Raw genomic sequence first — 18371 nt, 5'->3', positions numbered from 1 at the left:
ATTTCCAAAGCAGGATGATACGAATCCTCTGGTAGAACAAAAGAGATTACTCTGAATAACGGAACACTTTGAAGAGGTATCAACCTATACTAAATCTAAGCATTTACCAAATTTATTCGGAATCAAATTAATTTGGTTCAGACCGATTGCAAATCGGTACGATATAGTCATCGAAAGCTTTCCACGAAGCCCACGATAAATTGAAATCTCCTAATGCAATTATTGAATCTGCATTATTTGCCATCGAGGTAGCACTATTAATACGTTTAAATTCAATTGATTCGGTCCCTGAAACAAGAACATTTTCAGATGGAATAGAGGAATGCACGGCAAACAGAACACCTCCACCGATTCTGTTTAGTCGATCACATCTAAAAATTTGAAATTCGCTGTTTAAAATCTCATTATCAAAAATGTTGTTGTAAATCCAATTATATGGAAATTAAAATTGGAACTATTTAAATACAAGGTTAATTTTGTATTAAGACCTCTAACATTTTGATAATAAATGCTTAGCGAATTTTTACCAATCTTGGTTGCTTTTGGTAATTTAACAATGTTTTCCTCAGTTTGACTTCAGATTAGGCTTAAATTCGCATACAAAAGCCCCAGGCGGCCAGAATGAACTATCTAAGATCTTTTTGAATGTTTCAAGAGATACGTCTATTTTAAACGATGATATACTTCTATCATAATTGAAGTTAAATTTACGGATATTGATATCATCGATTTTTAAACGTGACGAAATGTAAGATTTAATGTCCTCCACCAAGGTATCTTTGGCAAAGTCGTGAAATAAATATAGACTTTTTAGGTGGAATAACTATCAAATTATTAACTGATGCTACTAAGTTATTAGGGGCAGCCTCTGGAATTGTGAGACACTTATTACTACTAGATAGAGCTTTTCGGAAATTGAGCTCTTTGGAAGTTGACGGCTTATCACCTTGAGGGCGAGGAGAAGAGAGATTTTTTAGGTCATTGGGAGGAGACGTTCTTTTCTGTACAGAAGAACTAAGTGTTTCTTCTTGGGAAGGACGTTTACGCTTAGGAGCAGGTTTAGAGGGTTCGTAAGAATCATTCAGGCACTTAAAAGATTTGAACAATTTTTAATAGTGCCTAAATTTTTCAGTGAGGGTTACAAGATCACGACCGATTTCGTTAAAGTCATTGCGTGTCTCCCTATAAACTTTTAATAGATCGATTTCAATAGATCTACAATTTAAACAGGACCAACGCAATCCTTTACAGTCGAGAATAGAATCTAAGATTCTACCTGTCAGTCCAGCACATTTACTATGGGCAAGCCCATCACAATGCCAGCAGGAAACGTAGCGATCTGACTCGCCTTTAATATTACAATTGGGGAAGTTACAAGACATAATAAACAACAAGAATGAAGATCAAATAAAAGAGTAAGTAGAACAAAATTTAATAGATATATAATAAACTAGTGTGTTAATAATATATTAATAATAATAAATTCAATTTAGAACAAACGCAAAAATTATAGCAATTTTTTTATCTAAGTTTAAAACCAAGACAGTTTGAAAAAGCAATATAGCGAGCAGTTTTAGAAGCACTGTAACAAATAAAAAGCTAAATGCAACACAGCTGTGAATAAAGAAGTAACTAAGATAAATAAAGAGAGAAAATAGAATAAAATAAAACAAAATGAAACAAAAAGCTGACTCGGCACCAAAAATTTGAAAGTTTAAACTTTTTAATACTGCACAAAACTTAAGAACATTTAATACTTATCTTGCAACTGAGAGTTAAATCACCAAAAATTGTATTAAAACAGTAAAAAAATCAATTAAATTTGAAGAATTTTGTGAAATAAAAACACAAAAGTACACAGCCAAAAAATTACAGCTTAAGAGCTTGAAGTGTTGCCACCTTACTTGCTTAGATGACAAGGTTCGGGTTGATTGTCATCGAAATTATCTAACAGTAGGCACAGGAAACCTGTTGTTTCGACGGGATCAGACCATAGAGAGAGGGACATATATTTAGTATGCCGGTGTCGATTTTGGATAAGTAGGAGTTTACTTGCTACAGCATCCAGGAGAAAGTTGGGCAAGAGTCACTCTAGATTCTTGGGGGAACTCGAGCTCTTCGTCTAAAATTTGTTGCGTCCGAAATTTGGTGGGCGTAGTGTTGATGTCGTCGTGGTAATCGAGGAAATACCTCTAGATATTCCTGGGAGATGGCTCCGATTTAAGGAGTAGAGGAGTTCAATATGTTCCTTAACCGGAAGCATGTGGGCCTTTTTTATGCTGCCAACAACGTTTCTTTATCATTTCCCCATTAGCTGCCGGCTAGCTACTTGAGGATATTTTGCGGCTCTATACTTTGGCAGTTATCGCAGTCGTATGAGGAGTGAAGGAGCACAGATTGTCAAATTTAACACCTAAAATTTTAGGGCTGTTGACAGTCTGAATTTTAACGGCAACGACTATGATATCAATATCCAGCCTGTACTCCTTCGTCCAATTCGTTAATATGGTCGCTATTAATGTCCTGCTTCATTTTTCTTACCTTAGAATTTTGACAACTTGACAATCTTTTGTAGTGATGAATAGTCGCCTCACCTTCAAAGCAAAAATTTCGTAATGAGTGGTTAAAAATATTAGATTGGTTTTAAAGGAAGGGTGTGCATGTAGCTAAATTTTATTGATCTCTAAGGTTTACATGTATGTACTTATTTTTTCGAAAAATTTGGTAGGCAGTTTTGTACCCAAAGATTTTCTCAACTGGCAACACTAGCTGGATGACCCACTTCTGCCGGATTCAAATTCTACATAGACTCAAAATTCTAGAAATTATTAATGGGGAAGAAATGAGTTTACACAATTCAGCATTATCAGTATAAATAGGATGTATTTCTCACATCATCATCAGAATCAAAGCCGAAGGTATTTCACCGGTGTGAGCAAAACTTTATATTAAGGAATGATGCGATAGGATTCATTATTCGACAAAAAATTTAAGGGATTACACTCATTTGGTATCATATTTGATTATATTTTATATTTTAAGTCGTAGACTCACTTAGCCTTATTACTTTATTCTGCTTCATATCCAGGATATTTATATAAAATCAACCTAGTTAACTCGAATAAGAAATATGTGATATAAACTCAACTAAAGGCTAAATCTCATACATTGGGTATATGAGGAATAAATCGACCAGCTATACGGAAATCATTATATTAGGGATAAGGGGCTTAGAGCACGGTCTAGACCGATTTCATTCATAGTCTAAGAGCCAGTGGACGGCAGACTGTATGTATTTTAACAAAGGTGATATTTTGGTTAAATATTCTTCTATACCTACAATACATGAGATCGGGAGCCACTAAGCTATTAAAAGTGCGATAACTCAATAAATGAAAGCCTCAGACACACTAAATTTTGCACTCAAGATGATATAAAAAAAACCTTTATAGGCGTGAGACTACCCATATTTAGGTAAAAAAAACCATATCTCGGGAGCTGCTCTACCAATTAAAATCACATTCTGTACAAAACATTTTACTGACTTTCTTATGTTAGTGTGAAAATGCCCGAAATCGGACTACAACCACGCCTTCATTCCATATAACACAATTTCGTCTGACATATTCGGATTCCCTCTAATATATCCGGGGTTAAGTCAACGCTTCCAAAAGCTTTTTGAAATTAAACATTTTCCTGCAGTGTTGAAATCACATCTCGTGAAAGCATGAAACATATCATGCTTTTTGTCAATGATTCACGGAGTTGCTCTTGAATTTTTGTGATGTCAATTCATAGTTTCCGGTCCCAGTAAGCATCCAAATATGAGACGCCATTTGTCTTAATAAATAATATAGGGTGGTCCATTTCAAGCTTCTCCATTTTTTTAAAGAAAAACAACACAGAAAATTTCAATTTAATTGGGAATGTTTATTATCACTCGAAAGAACATTTTTTCGCATTTATTTTTTGAAGATTATCTCTTTCAAATGTTGGTCGCAGCTATGTCTCAGATGGTCCATCCGTTGAGTCCAATTTTCGATGACTCGTTCGAGCATTTCGACTGGTAACTGGCGAATGACACGCGTGATGTTTTGCTCCAAAGCCTGAGTCGAAGTGGGATTGTCCGCATAGACTTTAGACTTTGCATATCCCCACAGTTCTATCAATAAATCCATTGATTGATGCGATGTGTGGGAAGTCTTGTTGTCGTCTTGTTGAAACCAAATGTCGCCGAGATCACGAGTTTCAATTTCAGGCATTAAATAGTCGGATATCATGGGGCGATAGCAAATCCCACAAAAGCTGGTTCTACGTTACCGGAATTGACCCGGATTTTATCCGGTCAAGGGCTGTTATTTCGGCGATCTAACCCTGTTTGGATCGGTAAGTGCTAGTTTAAGTTTGTCGTCATTAGAGCAACGTCTAGCAGCAAGGTTGCTCCGTATCCTCTTGACCCGTGCTGGCATCGATCACCTCGGTTAGGTGCAATACATGCAATGGATGGAGCCATCTTAAGACATGCTCAGGCCTTAAGACTCATAGGGAGTGGACCACAAGTTACGTCTGTGTCGTCGTGCCGTGAACGGCTGTGCAATCTGCACCATGTTCGCGCACTGCGCCGCCACTCCATTCGAGTGGTCAAGATAGAACCTCCACGGCCCTAAGGAGCTCACACAGACAGCATGACTCCCAGTCTGACCAACCACCGCACCGCAAACTTCATCCCGCTCCAATCCTCGTGTGAGAACCACTCAGCAACTCTGGTTCCTCGCACAGTCTGTTCCGTGGGTCAGACCGTAATACGCCGGAACGTCATATCAGTCAAGTGAAATTCTTGCACTGGCTGCTGTCACTTTATGTCATGTTCCGGCCTGCGCACCACACGTGAGTGGAGTGCGTCGCATGTTGGCCCGTGCTGTAGGAGTCTGCCCCCGCAATCCCATATAGCGGCGTCGCCAAACAACACCACAGTGCGACAACCGCCCATGCGGATATTACAGCTGCAACAACCACCACCTACACGTACCTCCCTCACCCCCAGGATCACAACCGGACACCCGCGACAAACGCAAATTCTACAATTTAACTGCAACGGACTCCAGAGTAAGATCGAGGAGATAGTTGCATATATGAGCCGGGAGTCGCAACGATAGCTGCGGTCCAAGAAACCAAGTTAAACAGCCGCTTAGATCTTCTGAGTTGTGCAGGTTGCAGAGCGAGATAATGGTGGAGGCATAGCCTTCATACTACATAACACCGCGCAATATCATTTAATCGATAGTGACATCGACCGTAGGGACACTACCCTTGAATGTCAGGGTATAGCTGTCCGGTCAGGCGATGAGTTCGAGATGTTCAATATATACATCCCCCAGTTACATGGTGCCCAACAGGATATCACCCGAACATAGGTGCGCTACTTCGTAAGGAAAACCGTTTGGTACTAGGCGACTTTAACGCGCACCATGATCTTTGGCACTCCTGCCTGTCAAACGATCGTAGGGGGATGGAGCTGGCGGAACAGATTGACGAATCGACATTCTGCACAATGAATGACGAAGCTCCCACCAGAATTATGGGCACCTGTAATAGCTCGCCTGATATTACCATCGCTAGCGGTGGTCTGATAAATTATCTAGATCGAGAAACTTCCCGACTTTATTTCTGTGGACAACCGCACCTTTATTAGCTTTAACAAAGCTAACTGGGTCGGCTTCACAGAATTTACTGAGAACATTCATTTAGGAATGGTGCGGTTGTTCACAGAAATAAAGACGGGAGGTTTCTCGAACCATGTAATTATGGGGAGTTGGTTTGATGCGAGGATTAGCATAGGTCGCCAGGTTATGCTATTTATCAGACCGCCACTAGCGATGACTTCGAGAATGGCAGAATAACGTTAAGTACCAAAATTTGGTTGAAATTAGTCAAACATTTTCGTTATATGTGGAGTGGGCGGGGTTTTATCCGATTTCGCCCATTTTCACACTGACGGAGGGTATACCGAAAATATTTGTCCCGAGCTGATTTGGTTGACCTAATTTTAACGGTTTGGAAGATATTAATATTTAACCCATTAAGCGGCGGGGCTACGCCCACTTTTAAAAAAAAATTTTAAACCACAGATGTCCACTGCCTAATGTGATTCGTTGTACCAAATAATATTTTTATATCATACTTATTGTGGAGCTTAGTTATGGCACTTTAAAAGTTTTGGTTTAGTGGAGTAGCAATCTTCCGATTACGTCCATTTGCAATTCCAATCAACCTTGGGTGCCAAGGAACATGTGAACAAAGCTTCATTGCGATAAATTAATTCTTATTCAAGTCTTAAGCTGTTAGCTTGAACAGACAGACGGACGGACAGACAGTCACTAGGGTTTCAACTCGCCTCGTCAACCTGATCTTTAATATACAGCTTGGTTGGTCTCACCAAGAAATAGCACCTACCAGCTTCAAATTAGAACTAGAAAGGCATACGATACGTGTACATAGTTTTCTTCCCCAATATTCCTTGATGTAGATTAGGCATTCGATAAAGTGTGGCATGAAGGTCTTTTATATGAAATTAACACATTAGTTTATTCTTATAATTCCCTTTCGCATTGTATAAAATATTGGAGTCTAATCTAAAAAATAAGAAATTTACTGTTAAAGTAGCTAATTTCTTATCAGATGAACATCAGGAGAGTCTGCTAGACCCAACACTATAGATATTGGTTGAAAAGTGAGTAGTGCTCAAAGTTAAAAATCATTCTGTCAATTAGTTCTTTGTTTACAAACCATTTAAAGTTGACGTGTCATAGTATTTTTTTAATATGGAAAAATTTAATATCGCGCAGTGATTAGATTGTTTGTTTTGAAAGGTTTAAAAACAAAAGATTTTATGAACAATTGTCAATTCAAAACGCACCGTTGAATTTTGGGCTGGTGAATTTAAACGTGGTCGTACTAGGCTTGAAGACGATCCACGCGAAGGACGAACAAAAACCGCAACCACACCAGAAATCATTGAGCAAGTTCATAATATTGTTAGTGAAGATCCAAGTATGACTAAGCGTGACATTGCTAATGCCATAGGCATCTCACACAAACGAGTACTTCATATTTTACATGGAGAATTACATATGAAAAAGCTGTTTGGAAAGTTAGTGCCGCACACGTTAACAATTCAAAAAGAAATGTATCGAAAACAAATTTCTTGCGTCGTTTTATAACTGTGGATGAGACTTGGACCTACCACCGTGATCCTACCACCTTCAGCTTCAAAGCAGGTGAAGTCACAACAATCAGCAATGAAGGTTATGGCATCAGTTTTTTGGGATGCAAAAGGAATTTTGATGATTGATTATCTGAAGAAAGATAAAACAACAAACTCTGATTATTGCAGCCTTTTGGGTCAACTGGATGAAAAAATTCGTTAGAAAAGACCTGGTTTGCAGCACAAAAAAAATTATTTTTCATCAAGACAATGCACCTACAACGAATTAAAGTACGAATTACTAGAGCATCCACTGTATTCACCAGATTTGGCTCCCGGCGATTACAACCTCTTCAGAAACCTGAAACAATTTCTTCGTGGAAAGTGCTTTTCGTCGAATGTAGAAGGTATTACAGTCGTAGACGGGTATTTTACAGAGCTTCCGGAAAGTCATTATAGGGATGGCATAATATTAATGGAGGACCATTGAAATAAGTGTATTAAAGTTAAGGGAGATTTTATTGAATAAAAAAATATATTTCGTACCAAAAACAGTATTTTTTCATTTCGAACGCAGAAACTTTTCATCCTGTATATATAATATAACTCTATATCTGTCTCGATTAGTTTATGGTGTTACAAACAAGGTGAACAAAACTTACTCTCGGTTGCAACATGTTGCGAGAGTCTGAAATCGTGTATGCAGAATCAACATTACTAAGTCCCAATGCAAGACACGCCATATGGGGAACCACTAACACAAACACCAGGGGTGAGTTGCTATTGCAATATATTCTATATCGTAATCTAATAGCCTTTTCGCACAGCCAAATTAAATTAGTACATTAAAATTATAATTGATAAACCAGTATAGTACCAGTATAAAAGGAAAAGACAAAACTTTTTAATATTACAATATTTGCGAGGCCAACAGCTGGTTTTTTATCTGCTGATTGCTATTTTATCAATAAACACAGACATTTTTCCAGATAGCTATTGTATTATTTTCCAATACTTCGAGAGTACGAGAACACCGTTCTAAAGAGATACAAAATTTTTCGGACACAAATCATCAGACACTTGTTTCAAAGCGGCAACAAGCCACTTTTAATGAGAAAAGTTTGAAAATAACGGATATACATATATGGAAAAATAATTGACTAGCGGAAACAAACCAGGTTGCATTAATGTAGTAATTGGAACTGACTTGTTTCAAAAGATAATGAAATAAGGTTTATTAAAAGTAGGACAAGCAGCAATGCTGGGTTGGATTGTGTCCGATTAAATCGAAGGATCAAGAAAATTAGCGATTTGTGGTACCCAAAATAAAAGTTAAAGAGAAAGATAAGGAATACCAGTATATTCTATGGAGAAAATCCGCTGGAGAAGAGAAAAAAAATTAAAATTACAACAGTCGCATATGGGACAGCATTATGATGTATACTACAAAGATAATGAAACACGGGGAATTGATAAAAGTCACAGGGCTCAGGATCTCATTTGAGAAAATGGTTTTCAAATAAACCCGAAACTGTGGCGGATATAAACAGAAGGCCAATTATTCAGGTAAATTATTCAAATCGAGGAAACGGATTCGGTGTTTGGGGTTAGAATGGAAACAAAATTTTGCGAAAAATATTTGATCCTCTAGATTGGCTTGTGCCAGAAAAAATTGTTGACAGAGACTTCATGCCATCTCGGAATTGCACGCATTTGTAGAAGCATTTGATAAAGCATACGCAACAGTAATATATGCATATATGAGACAGAAAGTGACGCAGTTGCTAGCAAAAAAAGGTAAGTTCTATCAAAAACAGAAGAACAATATTGAAATTATAACTGTCACCTGTTGTCTTCGATACAACAAGTAAAAGGACTCAATAAGACATTGAACTTACAATGTAAAATACTTATACACATGGAGTGAATCGATGGTTTCATGAAAAAAAAAACCATAGCAGCAGATTATCCAACCGTAGACGAGTTGCAGCTTGCAAAGAAGACTGTAATTAGGATGCAACAAGTAAGGAAGGGCTAAGTTCGGATGTAACCGAACATTTTATACTCTCGCAAAGTCAAATGGTATACTCGTTTGAGATTTCTTTGTGGATTGACTGATATTTTCGGTAGAAGGTCAACTATAGGCACTGGGGTATACATATTTAGTACTTTGGGGTTTGAACAGTTTTGGTTCGATTTAGACAATTTTTGGTCACAAAGTGGCATACTTTAAACGTATTATTCACGCAAAGTTTTACCCCGATATAATCATTGTTGCTTGATATGCATAGTGGAAAGTGAAAGAATCAGATGGAATTGAACTAGGTGTTATAGGCGTGGTTGTAGTCCGATTTCGCCCATTTTCGTACTATAACACAGAAATATGAGAAGAACGTTATGCACCGAATTTGGTTGAAATCGGTTAAGCAAATCCCAATATATGGGTTTTCAACTAAAAGTAAGCGGTGCCCCGCCCACTGACTAATTTTGAACGCGGTACCTATAAAGTCATCTCATACCATCCCAGAGATAAAATTTAATGTCTCTGGCATGTTTAGTGCTTGGTTTATCGCGCTTTTAGTATTTTTTAACAGTATCGTTTTATGGGGAGTGGGCGGAGTTGCTGTAGGTATAGGTTTTAAAAACATTTGCTTTCAGTGAATTTTGTTATTATAGCATTAGCGGTTTAAGAGATATTCACATTAAACCTATTTGGCGAGGGACCACGCCCACTTTAAAAAAAAATGTAACTGCTGATGCCCCTCCCTAATGTGATCCCGTGTACCAAATAACAGTCTTGTATCTTATTGCGGAGCTTAGTTATGGCAATTTATTTGTTTTTGATTAATGGCGTTTTGTGGGCGTGGCAGTGGTCCGATTACGCCCATCTGTAATACCAACCGTCTCCCGGTACCAAGAAACATGTCTACCAAGTTTCATAAAGATATCTCAATTTTTACTCAAGTTAGAGCTTGCACGGACGGACGGACGGACGGATAGACAGTCACCCGGATTTCAACTCGTCTCTTCATCCTGATCATTTATATATATAACCCTATATCTAACTCGATTAGTTTTAGGTGATACAAACAACCGTTAGGTGAACAAAACTATTATACTCTGTAGCAACAGGTAGCGAGAGTATAAAATTCGGACAGGTGTAGGATAGAAAAAACAACTTATCAACTTTAGACGTGTCTAGGTGATCGTCATAAGCTAATAGAAGTCGTTAACAAATAAAACGCATTTACCTTATTTCATATTTCCGCTTAAAATCGATCTGTGTTGGCGATGCGGGCAAGAACAGTCAGCTGGTATTCAATTTATTTCAAACGACATGGAGAAAAGGTTAGTTTGAACTTTTAAATATGCAGACCGAATATTAAAATACAATACGACATTTAATTATTTTCTTCGTTTGAAGTCTAGAATACAAAAAACTGAAAACAAATGTTCCTATTGTCTCAATTTTAACTCAATACCCATCCACAAAACACTTTGATTTTGGTTTGTTTACATTTGTATCTGTCAAAATAAGGTCGTTTTTGCCAGCTACTTTTTTCTACAAAAATTTAACTATTGTGAATATAAAAACATAGAACGAAGAAAATCGACTGTGATTTTGCAAAAAAAAAAACACCAAAAAAATAAAAAAAATGCCTCTGTTAGGACCTTCTACAGGAATAAAGGATTAACGAATAATTTTCACATCTTTCCGTGCTGTGGTTGGAACGTTCTCGGGTTAAATAACGGAATAGCGTTTCATTTTTATATAACGGGTGTTTTTTTTGAGGTATAGTACTTTAAGTTGGCATTACTGCTCAAGACGGCGACCGATTTAACAGCTGTCAAGTGATTTATTCTCAGTTTGGTTTGGCAATTCATCATGAATAGACTCACGCCTGAACAATGCTTGCAAATAGTGCAATTTTATTTCGAAAATAATGGTAATGGTACGGAAAACGTATCGCGCACTACGTTCTTTTTATGATGAACCGCACTTCTGTTTGAATGGCTACGTCAACAAACAAAACTGCCGCATTTGGAGTGAAGCTAATCCCCAAGTGTATGTCGAAACACCGTTACATCCACAAAAAATGACTGTTTAGTGCGCTTTATGGGCTGGTGGAATCATTGGTCCGTACTTCTTCAAAAATGATGATGACCAGAACGTTACAGTCAATGGTGATCGGTATAGAGCCATGATTACTAACTTTTTTATTCCTGAATTGAACAACCATGACATCCAGGAGCTGTGGTTTTAACAAGACGGCACAACATGTCACACAGCTCGTACCACAATCGATTTATTAAAAGACACGTTTGGTGACCGTCTAATTTCACGTTTTGGACCTGTATATTGGCCTCCAAGATCTCGTGATTTATCACCGCTAGACTACTTTCTGTGGAGTTATGTAAAGTCATTGGACTATGCGCATAAGCCACAAATGTTGGAAAGTCATCGAAAATTGGACGTCCAGATTGGACTACATTCGAGCCAGCCCTGGCGGTCATATGCCAGAAATTATATTTAAAATGTAATGCCACAAGATTATCTTTCGGGTAAATAAAATTCATGTCAATCGAATAATCCACCGTTGTTTTATTGCAATTTAAAGTTCTATCCCCTAAAAAAAACCCCCGTTATAAGATAATAGTGAAATCATAAAAACACGTTGTAAACCTTATTGTTACGAATTTTAACATAGACCTAAAATAGTTTTGCTTAGGAATTTATCCTAAACAATCAATAGAATACACCAACAATAACTTAAAGAATCATGAAGGTTTCAATACAGTCCACTATCATAATGAATAAAATTATAATAGATACACACACTCGTATAGAGATAAGGAAAATAATAACATAAACATAATCAGACATCGATATTGGATTCTAGTCGAGTGGCCAACAAAGGACCTGTACGAACTCAACTAGGCAGCATGACTCCCAGTCTGATCAATCAAAGGAAGCAAGTTAAACTGGCGCTCAGATCTTCTGGGTTGTGGAGGTTTAAACGGCCTAACCTTCATACTGCACAACACCGTGAAATATCGTCTTATAGATGGCGACATCGCAGGGATACTACCCTAGAATGTCAGGACATTGCGATCCGGTCACACGAAATATTTAATATTATATATACATCACCCCAGTTACATGATTTCACACAACAACCTGTCAAATTATCGTAGAGTGACGGAGCTAGCAACGAGCAACGAAGATCCAACCAGAATGATGGACACATCCAATATTTCACCTGATGTTACCGTCGTTGGTGCTAGTCTGATAAATAGCATAGCATCACGACCTATGCTACTTCATGAACTTCAAAACTCCCCCGACTAACTCCGTCGGCTTCACAGAATGTACTGAGAGCACCTTCACCGCACTTTCCGTTCCCATGGATGTAATCGTTGGCGAATTGCGTTGGAGGAATTCCGGAAATCCGCCCTAATTACCCAGACGAAGCAGTGGTGTTATCAAACGAGCACAAAACCTACATCAGGTCGATCCCCGTGATCCCCGCACAAGGGATCTTAATTTAGAGATCCGACAACTGAAAAATCAACATAAGCAGACGAAATGGGTGGAACATTTTAAGTCTTTTAACCTCTCCGCCAGTGTGTCACATCCTTGTCCAACACAAAGAAACTAGATGACCGGGCTGAAATTCAATTATTGTTGTTGTTGTATTTGTACAGCGCTAGTCAGAATTTTCAAATAATCTGATAATAATAATAATTATGCATTTTCTTTAAGTGTAATATCTTGAAAATATTCTCCGAAAATTTCAAGTTGACCCGATAATTACTTTTTGAGTTATTCGACAAAGAGCGCTCGGGCACTTCAAAGCGCTCGGGAGCTCTAGTGTGAAACTTTAAATGTGTTTTCTCAAAACTATGTTTTTTCAACTGGTGTCAACTGTAACTTGAAAACCGCTCAGTAGATTTTAATGAAATGTATACATCTTTTAGAATACATAATAAACTCGGGCCTGACCGAAGGATTTTTTTTTAAATTTCGATTTTCTTTGGAAATTAAAACTTTTTTTTTATGAAATTTTCGTGACTTCAAGTTAAAACATTGTATAATAATGGCATATTACTACTTTTGTAAAATAACATGACTTTATAGCAAAAAAAAATTACTGAAAGTTCTAATTTTTTCGTGCCTCTGACTACCACTAACCCATTAATTCGATGGTCATACCTCCTTGGAGCCGAGAAGTAGGTGAGCTATTTTTTCCTTTAATTATGTTGCACTTTGATTGGATAAGGCAAAAGGACTTATTACTCATTATTTAACTTTCACCGACGAAGTTCGAAGTGTCTTCAACAAGGCCAAAACATCGGCATCCCTTGACTCCCATCTAGGGATTTTTTATCTAACTCTCCTGTACTCAGTAATGAAGACAATTAAGGCCTTGTTACTCCCAACATTCGCACAACAGCTGGGCCTAGTAGATTAGCAACAAGCCGGAAATACATATCAGGGAGCACATTTTCAATCACTTTCTGTTGGGATTCCTTTGCAGAAATCATTCTTGTAGTCGCCCACTTGAAGCGGCAACGTCACCCAGAAACATTAAGAGACCATTGTAAAGTACTTCGACAGCATTCAATATTAAGCCTACTCAACTTCGGAAGCGACGAAATTCAACAAGTCATGAACTCACTGAGCGTTATTACTACATTATGTCCGAGATATTTATAACACAACTATATTCATCCTATTAGTGATGTGAGAAGGTAACACTTATTTTCATTACCAAATGAAATAATGTAAATATAAATATTATCTATTGTGGCTCAAAGGCTGTGAAATATTGTCAGGTGCTGACAAAACCTTATATTAAACAAGTAAGGAAGGGCTAAGTTCGGAGGTAACCGAACATTTTATACTCTCGCAAAGTCAAATGGTATACTCGTTTGAGATTTCTTTGTGGATTGACTGATATTTTCGGTAGAAAGTCAGCTATAGGCACTGGGGTCCACATATTTAGTACTTAGGGGTTTGAACAGTTTTGGTTCGATTTAGACAATTTTTGGTCACAATGTGGTATACTTTAAACGCATTATACACGCATTGGATACTGGAAAGTGAAAGAATCAAATAGAATTTAAAATGGTGTTATATGGGAAATAGGCGTGGTTGTAATACGATTTCGCCCATTTTCGCACTATAGCATAGAGATATGAGATACGGAGATTATGTACCGAATTTGATACGAAATTGGTTAAGCAGATCTCAAGATATGGGTTTTCACCTAAAAATGGGCTGTGCCACGCCCACTGTTTAATTTCGAACGCGGTTCCTAGGAGTCATCTCATACCATCCCAGAGATAAAATTTAATGTCTCTGGCGTGTTTAGGCCTTGATTTATCGCGCTTTTAGTAGTTTTTAACAGTACCGTTATATGGGGAGTGGGTGGAGTTGCTGTAGGTAGAGGTTCTAAAAACATTTGCTTTCAGTGAATTTTGTTATTACAGCATTAGCGGTTTAGGAGATTTGCACATTAAACATATTAGGCGGGGGCTCACGCCCATTTAAAAAAAAAATATTTAATTGCAGATGCCCCTCCCTAATGTGATCCTGTGTACCAAATAACAGTCTTGTATCTTATTGCGGAGCTTAGTTATGGCAATTTATTTGTTTTTGATTAATGGCGTTTTGTGGGCGTGGCAGTGGTTCGATTACGCCCATTTGCAATACCAACCGTCTCACGGTACCAAGTACCAAAACATGTCTACCAAGTTTCATGAAGATATCTCAATTTTTACTAAAGTTAGAGCTTGCACAGACGGAAGGACGGACAGACAGTCACCCGGATTTCAACTCGTCTCTTCATCCTGGTCATTTATATATACATAACCCTATATCTAACTCGATTAGTTTTAGGTGATACAAACAACCGTTAGGTGAACAAAACTATTATACGTAGCAACAGGTTGCGAGAGTATAAAAAGTAAAGAACGACTAAGTTCGGGTGTAACCGAACATTTTATATTCTTGCAACTGGCAAGGATCAAAGTTGCCTAAATACCTCCAGTTGCTAACAAAACTTTATATTAAACACGTAAAGAAGGGCTCTCGAAGTGTAACCGAATAAAAAGGCCATAAAATCGATTTGAATAGTTATTTTTATTTACTTACATGTACAGAATGTGTGAAAATAATAAAAAATTCAGAATAAATTCGATTTTGCTCTATACACCCCTCTTTGGCATTTACTATGGCCTTGGGACGGTCAAAAAACGAATCGCAAGCTGTCCGAATGTGGCTCACTGGTGTTCTGGCCTACCCACGGACAATAGCTTTCTTTAGCATCTCAAGACTGGTGTATCGGCAGCCATTGAGTGGTCGAAATGAAATTCGGGATGATGGTTTCCAGCCATTCTTGGTTTACTCGCGCTTTGTGAGACGGTGCCGAGTTTTGTTGGAACGTCCATGATCTGCGACCGACTTCAAAGCAGCCTCCAGAATACTTTCCCGATAAAATGTCGGATTTACTTTGACACCAAGCTCGAAGCAAACGAATGGAGAGCACCCATCTACGGTTACAGCGGCCAAAACAATTACTTGTGGAGGACATTGCCTTAGTGGCCAACCGATCACTCAAATTTTCGTATAAACGGTCGGTCAAGTAAACCCTACCGTTTTGAGATTTTATAAATTGCTCACTTGGAAAAATTGTTTCGTCAACATCAAAACACAATGTTCGGAATTTCACCGCTTTCAACCAAGCGAAGCATCTCGTTCGCTCTCTCAAATCTAAATTGTTGTTGTTTCGGTGTGAGATCACGGTTCTTTTGGAACTTATAAGGCTTGATCTTGAGCTTATTTTTCAATATGCGTCGGATGCTGCGGTCGGGTATTTTCAGTTCTTTAGCCAATTGATTAGCACTTGGCCGTGGATTTCTCTCAAGTCACTTTTAGAACCATCTCCCGTGACGTTGCAGTCTTTTGATGACCACCTCCATGGCGTTTTGCGATGCTAACAGACACTAGCTGTGATTTTCCAGCTAAATATAAAGTAATTATTATATATTATTACGTTTGAATTCCATCGCTAATCCCTTTTTCTGAGTTCACTTTTGGCAAAATGCCTTTGTACGCTTGTAAACAATCCTCCGAACTATCAATTAGCCAATAGTTGTGCGACCCTGTACTCTCGCAACTTGGGAGATAAGGGTAGAATTGAAACGATTTTATATACTTTTGCGAATCAACCCATATTTGACTTACAGGCAAACTATTATTAAGATTCTCTTCGAATTTCTTTAATATATCTGATAGATTGACCGATACTTTCGGTAAAAAGTTCGCAATAGTAACTGGGGTCAACATATTCGGTTTCTGGGGGCTTAAACAATTGTAGTATTATTAAGATTCTCTTCGAATTTCTTTAATATATCTGATAGATTGACCGATACTTTCGGTAAAAAGTTCGCAATAGAAACTGGGGTCAACATATTCGGTTTCTGGGGGCTTAAACATTTGTAGCCCGATTTTGAAAATTTTTGATCATAAGGTGGCACACCTTAAAGCCACTTTTTGTGCAAAGTTGGTGCTTGCCTTGTATACTGGAAAGTGAAAGAATCAGCTAAAATTTATAATTGTTATGGAAATGAATATGGGAAGTAGGTGTGGTTGTAGTCTGATTTCACCCACTTTCGCACTGTAGTATAGAAATGTCAGTATAATCCTAAAAATAACAGCCCTTGGCAGGATAAGATCCGGGTCAATTTCGGTAGCGGAGAACCGGCTGTCGTGGAATAATCCAGGCAGCATGATTCTCAGTCTCATCATCAAACACGAGTCTTACAATTTTACTACACCGGACTCCAGAGTAAGACAGTTGCATTTATGAGCCCACGAAATAGGTGATCGTAGGGGATGGAGCTGGCGATCCAGATAAACGGTTGGACATTCCGCACAATGAATGACGAAGCCGCCACCAGTCATGGTGGTCCGATAAATAGCATAACCTTACCACCTATGCTAACCCTCGCATCAGACCGTCTGCCCATAATTATCTCGTTCGAGAAACCTCCCGACTTTTTTTCTGTGAACAACCGCACCTTCATTAACTTTAACAAAGCTAACTGGATCGGCTTTATGGAATTTACTGATAACACCTTCACCGCACTAACCATTCTTACGAAAGTTATCGTTAGCGAACGTCGATTCCGCAAGGTAATCGCAACTGCAACCACCCGCTTCATCCCGGCTGAAAACATCGCGGACTTCCGCCCCAATTTCCAAGACGAAGCAGCTCTTTTAACAAAAGAGCGGACACCTTACGCTATACCGATCCCAGTGATCCCCAAATAAAGGATCTCAACTGGGAGATTCGGCAAATGGAAAATCAGTATAAGCCGACGGTGTGTTATCCGACGGCTATGCAAAATGCCAAGAGACTGCGCGCCATTTACTTTCACCCATGGGGATGCTCGGAGTGTCATCAACAAGGCTAAATCATCCAAATCTATTGGTCCAGATGGAATAAACATGTTGATGCTAAAACATCTAGGCTCAACGCGAGTACGATAACTAACCAAGGTCCTCAACCTGACGCTGACCACTCTTCAAATACTTGATGTGTGGAAAGTCGGAAGAGTGGTGCCATTACTGAAACCCACCAACCAAGAGATATCTTATCGTCCGATAACTCTTTTTTACCCAGTAGTGAAGACATTTGAGACCTTGCTACTCCCGACGTTCACTCACCACCTGAGTTTAGTAGACCCTCAACATATCTCCCGTGGAGCTATCAACACCTTCACCGACTCCCTCTCAGTGAACGGCGTACTTGGAAACAAACAACAACCCGTTGCAGATGAAGAGCTCGAGTTGCCAAGAGAATCTAAAGTGACCATTGCCCAACTTCGTTCTGGATATTTTAACAGGTTAAACTTCTACTTATCCAGAATCTACTCCGTCATACCAAATATATGACCAGCGTGCAATCAATCCTCGCATGACTCTAATCAACTCTTTGCACGCCCAAGCCAAGGACTATCAACTATTTTTTAGAATGCAACCAATTTGTTATTGTTTAAATAAAAAAATTTAACAAAAGTTAAATTTTGAATTAATGATATTTTTGCACTATTTAATATAAAATAAATGTGTAGAAGCGATTTAGTGAAGTTTGAGTGG

General features: G+C 38.3%; 1 protein-coding gene across 9 annotated transcripts in view; it reads right to left on the bottom strand.

Moving 5' to 3' along the window:
- Dyrk3 (Dual-specificity tyrosine phosphorylation-regulated kinase 3) overlaps nucleotides 1-18371 on the bottom strand; it is a 199068-nt gene that overhangs the window by 155016 nt on the left and 25681 nt on the right. Inside the window, exon 1 of one of the 9 annotated variants that reach the window (XM_070112471.1) lies at nucleotides 10456-10515. The exons of the other annotated variants lie outside the window; for them this stretch is intronic. The gene's annotated coding sequence lies outside the window, so the exon portion shown is untranslated. Of the gene's footprint in view, nucleotides 1-10455; nucleotides 10516-18371 lie in introns of those variants that run through there. 9 annotated transcript variants of the gene reach the window in all.

This window comes from Bactrocera oleae, chromosome X (assembly GCF_042242935.1).
Source record: "Bactrocera oleae isolate idBacOlea1 chromosome X, idBacOlea1, whole genome shotgun sequence".
Taxonomy (NCBI): domain Eukaryota; kingdom Metazoa; phylum Arthropoda; class Insecta; order Diptera; family Tephritidae; genus Bactrocera; species Bactrocera oleae.
Note: the sequence above shows the minus strand (reverse complement) of the source record. Positions and strands in the feature narration are given on the sequence as shown.